Below are 9,866 nucleotides of genomic sequence, written 5' to 3' on the forward strand. Positions count from 1 at the left end.
TTGTCTAGGTCACTCTGAATCCTAGCCCTATCCTCCAACATATCTACTACTCCCCCCAGCTTGCTGAGGGTGCACTCTATGCCACCCTCAAGGTTGTTGATAAAGATATTGAACAAAACCTTCTCCAGAACCAACTCCTGGGCCCTCCACATGATACTGGCTACCAACTAGGCATCAAGCCATTGATTACTACTCTTGAAGCCCAATGCTCCAGCTAGTTTTCTATCCACCTTCCAGTCTATTCATCCAGTCTGTACTTCTTTAGCTTGCTTGTGAGACTGTTATGGCAGAGCATATAAAAATCTTCACTAAAATCACGGTACACCACATCCACTGGTCTCCCAGCATCCACAGAGCCAGTCATCTTATCATAGAAGGCAAGCAGGTTGATCAGTCATAACTTGCCTCTGGTGAATCTATGCTGACTGTTCCTAATCACCTTCTTCTCCTCCAAGTGCTTAGAAATGCATTCCTTGAGGATCTGCTTTGTGATTTTTCCCAGGGACTGAGGTGAGGCTGACCCGTCTGTAGTTCCCTGGATCCTCTTTTTCCCTTTCTTAAATGGGAACTATGTTTGCCCATTTCTAACCCTGAAGGACCTCTTATGATAGTCATGAGTTTTCAAAGATGATGGCCAGTGGATCTGTAATGATATCAGCCAACTCCCTTAACACTCTTGGGTGCTTCCTATCTGGCTTCATGGATTTGTATATGTCCAGCTTTTCTAAATTGTCCTGTTCTTTCACCACTTTTGGATGCCTAACTCCTCCACAAAATGTACTTCCAGGTGCAATAGTCTGGGAGTTGACCTTGCCTGTGAACACTGAGATGAAAAAGACATTGAGTACTTCAGCCTTTTCTGCATCCACTGGCATTAGGTTACCTTCCTGATTCAGTAAGGGACCCACACTTTCTCTTTCTCTTCCTCTTGTTACTGACATACTTGTAGAAACCCTTCTTCTTACCCTTCATGTTCCCTTGCTAGCTGGAAATCCAATTGTGCTTTGGCCTTCCTGACATCATCCCTGCATGCCTGAGCAATACTCTTATACTCCTCCCTAGTTGTTAGTCCAGGTTTCCACTTCTTATAAGCTTCCATCTTGTGATTTAGTTTAGAGTTCCCTTCTAAGCCAATCTAGTTTTATGCCATACTTACTAGTCTTGCCTCACATTGGGATGGTTTGTTCCTACACTATGAGTAGATTTCATAGATTTCATAGACATTAGGGGCTAGAATGGACCTCGTGAGGTAATCAAGTCCACCCCCCATGCCATAGGCAGGAAGTCTGCAGGGATCAAATGATCCCAGCAAGATAAACATCCAAACACCTTTTGAATGAGTCTAGAGTAGATGCTTGAACCACCTTCAGAAGGAGTGAGTTCCAGATGCTGGACACTTGGTCTATGAAGAAGCTTTTCCTTATGTTCAATCTAAATTAGCCTTCTAGGAGTATGTTGCCATTGGACCTTCTTAATCCTTGGGGAGCTCTGGTGAGCAGCTGTTTTCCCAGAACCTGATGCACTCCCCTTATGTACTCATAGGCTGCCACCAAGGCTCCCCTGAGCCTTCTCTTCTCCAGGCTGAAGAGTCCCATGTCCCTCAGCCTCTCCTCATAAGCTTTTCTTTCTTGGCCTTTATTCATATGGATAGCTTTTCTCTGGAGTGTCTCAAACTTATCCACATCCCTCCTGAACTGGGGGGCACAAAACTGGACACAGTACTCCAGTTGTGGCCTTAATGATGCTAAGTAAAGTGGGAGGATGACATCGCTGGTTTTGGCAGAGATGCATCAATGGATGCATGCCAGAGTTTGGTTAGCTTTGCCAGCCATGGTATTGCATTGGTGGCCCATGTTCATCTTGTGGTCAATCAAGACCTCCAAGTCTCTTTTGGTCATGGTGCTAGGGATCGTAGCACTGCCCAGCCTATAAGTATGATGCTGGTTATTCCTCCGAAGGTGGAGCACCCTGCACTTCTCTACATTAAATGCCATCAGGTTTTGGTCTGTCCACCTTGCAAGGGTGTCCAACTCAGTCTGTATCCCCAGCCTGTCTTCTAATAAGGCTTCTTTAAAGTACTGCTAGCTCTCCTTGATTCCTCTCCCCCTCAGCCTGGGGATCCTGCCAGAGTTCCCTGAGCAAGCTGAAGTCTGCTTTTTTTTCAGGCCAGGGTCCATACTCCGCTGCACTCCTTCCTTTCCTCAAGATCCTGAACTCAATCATCTTATGGTCACTGCTGCCCAAGTTCCTATTCCTCTCCCCCACACACCTACTATAGAAAGGATGTGGACAAATTGAAGAGAGCACAGCAGAGGGCAATGGAAATGGTTAGAGGCCTGGGGTACATGACTTATAAGGAGAGATTGAGGGAACTGGGTTTAGTTAATTTGGATACGAGAAGACTGAGGGTGGATTTAATAGCAGTTTTCAACTATCTGAAAGCTATTTCCAAAGAGGATGTAGCTAGCCTGTTCTCGGTGGTGTCAGATGACAGAACAAGGAGCAATGGTCTCAAGTTGCAGCAAAGGAGATTTAGGTTAGATATTATGAAGAGCTTTCTCACCAGGAGGGTAGTAAAGCACTAGAACAGGTTACCCAGATTGGAATTTCCATCCATGAAAGTTTTTAAGACTCAGACAGACAAAATGTTGGCTGGAATTATCTCACTGGGGGTGGTCCTGCTTTAAGCAGTGGTTTGGACCACATGACGTTCTGAGACCCCTTTCCACCCTAATTTTCTATGGTTATATGAAAAGATGCAGATGCAGTTGGGAAGAGGTACTGTTTACCTCCACTTCTATCTCAGAATCTGTGAGCAGCCCTAGTTGTGGGTCTTAGGTCTTACAGGTAAGTAGTGAAAAAAAACATCTAAAATATATGATGCAGAATATACAATATCAAGCAAACAGGGTCTTTCCTGTAACCCACTAATATCACCTCAGTTTGTCGAAAATGAGCTTTAGCTCATTCACTTTCATTCAGTTTGCTATCTTTCCTAAGCACTGAGAAAAGACAGAGGGAAGCTATAGCATCATAATCTCAATAGTCTAAGCTGGACAATGAAAGAGAAGGGATGCTTCTGCAAATAGAGATTTGAGGAATTCTCTTTACCATAATGTTCCCATCTAGCCTGCATCAGGTCTGTTGTGTTGCAGATCTGCTTGTCTGTTAACTGGTAGAAAAAGCAGATAATGAAAGATATAACACAGACTCTGTTCCATTATCTATTGCCAGGTAATCTAGAGAATGCTATATCTAAAACCATATTAAAATGCATCAAGGATATCAAAATGATATATGTCACCCCACTTTTTCAATACACTTCCGAGAAAAGGAATGTTTAGAGGCAAAGCCATATCTGGCAAAACTCCCAGCATCATGTAATGGCTTCTTGAGTAAGGGCCTAATGAGTAATCCGCACTTCCTTTTCAGGCATTGTATGGTGTACTGGGTATTAAGCTTTCTTAAATGTACAGTATTCTTAGCCAAATATGGCTACTTAGTTGAAATGCTTATTTCACTGTACAAATAAGTACAATATATACCATTAAGGGTGTCCCTTATGTAGTACTTTGTAAATGCGATAAAAAGTGTTATCTAGCAAGAAAGATTTTTGGAAATAAATGTAGAACCTTTGAATGGTGCTGGAGTAACAGCCCTAAGGATAAACTGATCAGAATACAGGAACTGGCAATGCAAGCTTCTTTACCCTAAACTGCCACAATTCTTCCAACCTAGAAGAATCTCTATATACGTATTTTCTCTAGTAATCCTATTTGTCATGCCAAAGTATATTAACAGGTAGATCAGTCTTTTAAGTGATCCAAAGTATATTAAAAAGAAAGCATATTCCCCTGAATATATTATTATTTTCTTTAATGTGGACACTCCTTGTAAAAGGAGGCTTATCATAAGGGACTACCAGAAATCCTATCTGCTTGAGCTTTGAGCATCTGAATTTCTTCATAAATATCAGTGCAGACAGAGAAGCAAACAGGGAAGCAGTTTTGTCAAGTTCATTGCAGGAGGAATCCAGGGAACAAGTGGGTGCTTATGCGTGTTGGGAGGTTGGGTTCTTTGCTTTGTTTTCTACAGCCTAGCTGTCCTCCAGGGAATATAAGATGCATAAATGGAGACTGATTGATAGCTCTGACTTGTATGGGATGTGCCATGTTCATGTATCTTCCCGAGGGCCAAGGCCATTTAATCTGCACTAAGTGTAAAATAGTGCACCAATCTGTCATCTGAATTTGGAGTCCTAGAGGTATGCTGTCTGCCTAGAGCCCATATGCAGGATAGTTTAGAAAGACTGCCAGAGCATATCCATTCCTCAGACCACTACCCTTTCCCACTAGTCTATATAGGTATCAATCATACAGCCAGAAACAAAACTGAGGAGATGAGAGGAAATTACAAGGCTCTTTGAATGAGGATTAAGGATCTTGGAGCACAAATGTGTTGAAGTGAAGGTTTTGGATTTTTTGACAATGGGCAGATATTCTGAGTAGGAGGACTGCTACCAAGAGACAGGATCCACGTGTCTAGAATTGGAAAGGGCATCTTTGGGGATCCTAGTAAGGGGTGCCTTAAACTAGGTTCCATGGGGATGATAAACAACTCTCCAGCAGCAGAACAAAGGACCAGAAGAAGCAGCTCAACTCTGGAAAATGGTCATAGAGCCACTGGACAGCAGCAAGTGATGCAAAAGGGAAATGAGTAGATTGTAATGGAAAATACATCCAATGTATGCATACAAATGTGAGAAGTATGGGGAACAAACAAGATGAGCTGGACTTCACAGCCTGTGAAAGAACTATGATCTTATTGGTATCACAGGGACCTGGTGAGAGAGCTTTTCTGACTGCAACATCATAACTGAAAGCTGCACTCTTCTTCAGAAGGACAACATTGGGAGAAAAGGCGGTGGCATCGCCTCATATAAAAAACACATGTAAGAAGATAGCAGATCAGAAATTGAGTGAATACAAAAGGTGAAAGGTATTTCATTATGTAATTTTTAGTGATATAAAGGTGAAAATATAGTCCACCAAGTCAGGGAGAAGTGGGTGAGGTATTCTTCAAGGTGGTGACAAAGTTATCCAAAGAGACTGGTGGGAGAGTTCAGTTTAGTATATCTCTGCTGGCAGAATAATACAGCCAGACATAAAATGTTGAGCAAATTCCTAATTTGTGTGGAGGGCAACTTTCTGAGGATACAATCAAGTGATCATTTAGCTTGGATCTTGTCTTCACCAATAGGTAATATCTAGTGTAGGATGTGAGAGTGATGGAAAATAATAAGCGTGGTGTTATGGGAGGATAGACTGAAGGAAAAAGATGCTCAGAAAGGCTGGAAGCTTCTAATGAGAACAATACTGGAAGCTCAAGAAGAAACTGTTTGACACAGTGGAAGCACAAAAATGGCAAGAGACCAATGTGGCTGAACAAGAAGCTGTTAGGATTTCTCAAATGCAAAAGGAAAGCGTACAGGAAATTGAAAGATGATCAGGTCACACAGGGAACATATCAACAAAGAACAGGAACCTGCAGGAACAGAGTTAGGCAAAGACGAAAAATGAGCTACATATAATGAGGTATGTCAAAGATAACAAGAAGAGGTTCTAGAAACATGTTGGCCAGAAAAGAAAGACCAATGAAGCTGTTCAGTCCACTGTTAAATATCCAGGGCAAGTCTTAATACAAGAGGAGAAAAGGTGAACTTGCTTAACAGCTAGTTTTCCCTCAGTCTTCACCAAAATAAATAAATAAATAAATAAATAATAACCCTCCCCTCCCTCATACCAGACAACTAATAAGGATTATTTGGACAAACTGAGGGATGAGATAACAAAACTAGGAACAATGGCCACAAACTAACGGAGAACAGATTTAGGTTAGACATCAGGAAGAACTTTACGGTAAGGGTTGCCAGAATTTGGAATGGGCTTCCAAGGAGGTGGTGCTCTCCCCTACCTTGGGGGTCTTTAAGAGGAGACTAGACATGCACCTGGCTGGGGTCATTTGAGCCCAGTGCTCTTTCCTGCCCATGGCAGGGGGTCAGACTCAGTAGTACACTGAGGTTCCTTCCAACCCAAACATCTATCAATCTATGAAAAAAGTCAGAAAAATGTTGATGTGTCTGAACGAATTCAAATAAGTCGGGCCTAATATACTTTATCCTAGGATACTGAATGAACTAGCAGAAGATGACTTGAAACCCTTGGCACTAATATTTATATAATTGTGGGAGATGGACAAGGACTTAAAGGACTGGAAAAGGACCTTTAAAAAGGCCTCACCTCAATACCTGGGAATTTATTGGGGTATATCATAAGAAAATCCATTTACAAGAATCTGGAGGAGCAAATTCTTATCATAAGCAGTCAGTTTGGATTTACAACAACAAATCATACCAAACAAACAGAAACTCCTTTGACAAAATAACTATTTGGGTGGATGAAGGGAATGCAGTGTATATAGTGTATCTGTACTTCAGCAAGGCTTTTGATAAAGTCCCACATGACCTTCTCATAAACAAATTGGAGAAAAGTGGACTAGACAAAATGCTATAAGGTGGATAGACATCTAAAGAGATGCCATAAAAAAGAGGGGAAATACCGTTTCTCTTTTGCCTCAGAGTAAGATGCAGACATGTGGCTTGAAAATGAAGTGCAGTAGGTTTAGAGTGTATGTTAGAATAAAACTCCTTCACTGTTAGAACAGTTAAGCATTGGAACAGATTTCCAAAGGAAATTATGGTAGCTCTATCCCTGGAGTTCATTCAGGAAGTGTTTGGACAAGCATTGGTCAGGAATAATCTAGTGGTGGCTATGCTGACGCTATACTATAGTTATTTCCCATGCTTCTGGGTTTTGCTGGTTTTCACAGAGGATTAAAAAGGTTTTTGTTTTCTACTTGCATGTGCATGAAAACATTCTTTTTCTTCTCCTTCCTCAAAATGTTGAGTGTTGGCTGCAGCCAAGGTTGGAGATTTTTAATGGGACAGTCAATGCTCCTTCTGGGACTAAACCCTAGAGGATTCTGGGTAGACATCTTTATACCTCTTCTCTCGGTCAGACTGATCTTCATATTTGGGGCCAGGAAAGATTTGATTTTTCCCTGTAGTAGGACTGATGTAGATTTTTTGAGGGTGGGGAGGAGAGGTGTCTTCCTCTGTAGAGGGGCATAAGCCTCTTCCTTGGATCTCTCAAGCATATTCTAATGACCCTCCCAGAAGCAGGACACTGGGTTCTGTTGCCCTCCTGCTTTACTTATGGTAGGGTAGGGTGTTATGTCTTGCAATTATGTGACAAGGTGATTGTGTAGTGACTGTGTAGTTACTAAAGTAATAGTTTAGACAAGGATTTGTATGGAATATTTTGGACAGGGATGATCTTGCTTCTGGCAGGGATTGTACTAAATGATCTCTAGAGGTTCTTTTCAGCCCTACTTTTCCATGATTCTATGATTTGTTGTGTTCTGGAGTTGAATGTAATTGGAAAGATCTATTCTGTTCAATCTTATTTTCATCCCATACTGGGACCAAATGTTTAATGTTTTTGTTCAACAAAAATTCCCCAAATATTTTGTTTAATATACTGAAACAGTTCAGTTCAACAGTCTTTCATAAACATTTGATATTCCTGTAGGCAAAGTCCTATCTTAGTGCGTTCAATTCATCTGGAGACTACAATGAGAGTAAGTTCAGCATTAGCCTTTACTTTCCCATTGTGGAACATCACTTTGTTGAAAATATAAGGCAAGAGTCTGGTGACCCATTTTTTTTCTATCTGGACTAGGCTTTTTATTGGATTGTACCCAGGATCATGAAAATCCTGTAATGAACTACCCAATGTGTAGAAAGAGATTGTTAGCTGAGTTAGTCTGAAGTTATGCAGGGCAGTTTTTCATCTTGGAGACTATCTCATTCCAGGACCCTTTGTAGATGACCTCTCACTTCCACAGATGCTATGAATGGACGAGCAGAGAACAATGGTACTAAACGGAAAGGAATGTGGTCATCTAAATACAAAGGATAGGGGAAGGAAAGGATGGGGCACTAGGTAAATGGAAAGAGTCAAAGGGGATAAACAAAGCAATTAACGCACAGAGGAACATAGGAGTTATAAAAGATAGTCAAGGTAATGGGATAATAATTCATAGCCTATACAATGACACACTGCAAGCACATCTACACTTTCATTAATACACAGTAATTACAGTACTTTAAGTTTAGTATCTGTAATTACAGGTACTAACTTAATGCACTGTAATTGCTACTACTGCGCATTAGTGCTGGCACATGCATTTTTTTTGTGAAGCTAATGTGCAGTAGACTGATTCTGGGTTTTGCCTGCCATGTTAATCCACAGCAGAATTAGTCTACTGCACCTTCAGCATCTCATGTAGACGTGCCTTGCCTGTTTGATTCCAAGCTTCGTGAGAGGGAATTCCCATTACATTATGGGGAAATAGGAGTCCAGCTTCCACAAGGCAGTGCATTATTCAGAAATTAACTTTAATGTTTTGCCAAACTAATTCAAAAAGAACTATTTTGGATCAGATCACTAAAATGATTCCTACTGAGTCAAGAAAAAACACAAAACTTTATTACAATTGTTATTAAAGGAAATTTAAAATACTAAGCAAAACTGTATTTTCTTAAGATTTTTTAAAGCAAAACACATATTATAACATCATTGAAAGATAGTTCCTGACAGACTTTTCTCTCCTGACCCTTCTCCCCACAAAATCCATGATTCTAGATTGCTTCTTTTTCCTTCCCTTAAAGATCAAGTGTGAAACACTGCAAAACTAAAGCAAACCTCATTCTTAAAATAATTAAATTATCTTCCAATCTTATTATAAAATAACCTCCTGTACCACTAACCATATTTTAAGGAAAATATCACCTTATTTTTCTTCCACTGCTTTGCCTAACAGTATCATGTTAAACAGTCTTCTCTTGTAAATATCACACACACAAATCAGAGAACTCATGGGCAGTATCCCACGGGAAGCCAGTATGATGGTGATAGGAGTCCAAGAGAGCTGATTGTAAAGAAACCTTACTCAGAGTGTAGGAACAAACCATTCCAATGTGCAAGATGACTAGTAAGTATGGCAGAAGAGCAGCTTGGCTTAGCAGGAAACTCTTCAGTAAACTAAATCACAATATGGAAGCATATAAGAAGTGGAAACTTGGAAAAGTAACTAGGAAGGAGTATATTAGTATTGCTCAGGCATGCAGGGACGAAGTCAGGAAGGCCACAGCACAATTGGAGTCACAGCTAGCAAGGGATGTAAAAGGTAAGAAGGGTTTCGACAGGTATGTCAATAACAAGAAGATGATCAGGGAAAGTGTGGGTCCCTTACTGAATGCGGAAGGCAACCTAGTGACAAAGGATGCAGAAAAAGCTGAAGTACTCAATGTTTTTTATACCTCAGTCTTCATAAGCAAGGCTGGATCCCACACTATTACACCTGGCAGCACAGTTTGGGGAGAAAGTGAGAAGCCAACAGTGATAAAAGAACTGATTTGAAACAATTTAGACAAGCTGCACATATGTGAGTCATAGAATCATAGAAGTAGGGTCGGAAGGGACCTTGTAGTTCTTCAAGTCTGATCCCCCACCTGGGCGGGAGAAAAACTGGACTCAAATGAGTCCAGCCAGGTAGGCATCAAGTCTCTTCTTAAAGACCCCCAAGGTAGGAGCTAGCACCACTTCCCTAGGAAGTTGGTTCCAGATCCTAGCTGCCCTAACTGTGAAGTAGTTCTTACAGAAGTCTAATCTAAATCTACTCTCCAATAATTTGTGTCCATTATTCCTTGTTATGCCAGGGGGCGCTAGGGGAAACAGTGTCTC

Source organism: Crocodylus porosus, unplaced genomic scaffold (genome assembly GCF_001723895.1).
Source record: "Crocodylus porosus isolate Cpor-Errol unplaced genomic scaffold, CroPor_comp1, whole genome shotgun sequence".
In the NCBI taxonomy this organism is placed as follows: Eukaryota; Metazoa; Chordata; order Crocodylia; family Crocodylidae; genus Crocodylus; species Crocodylus porosus.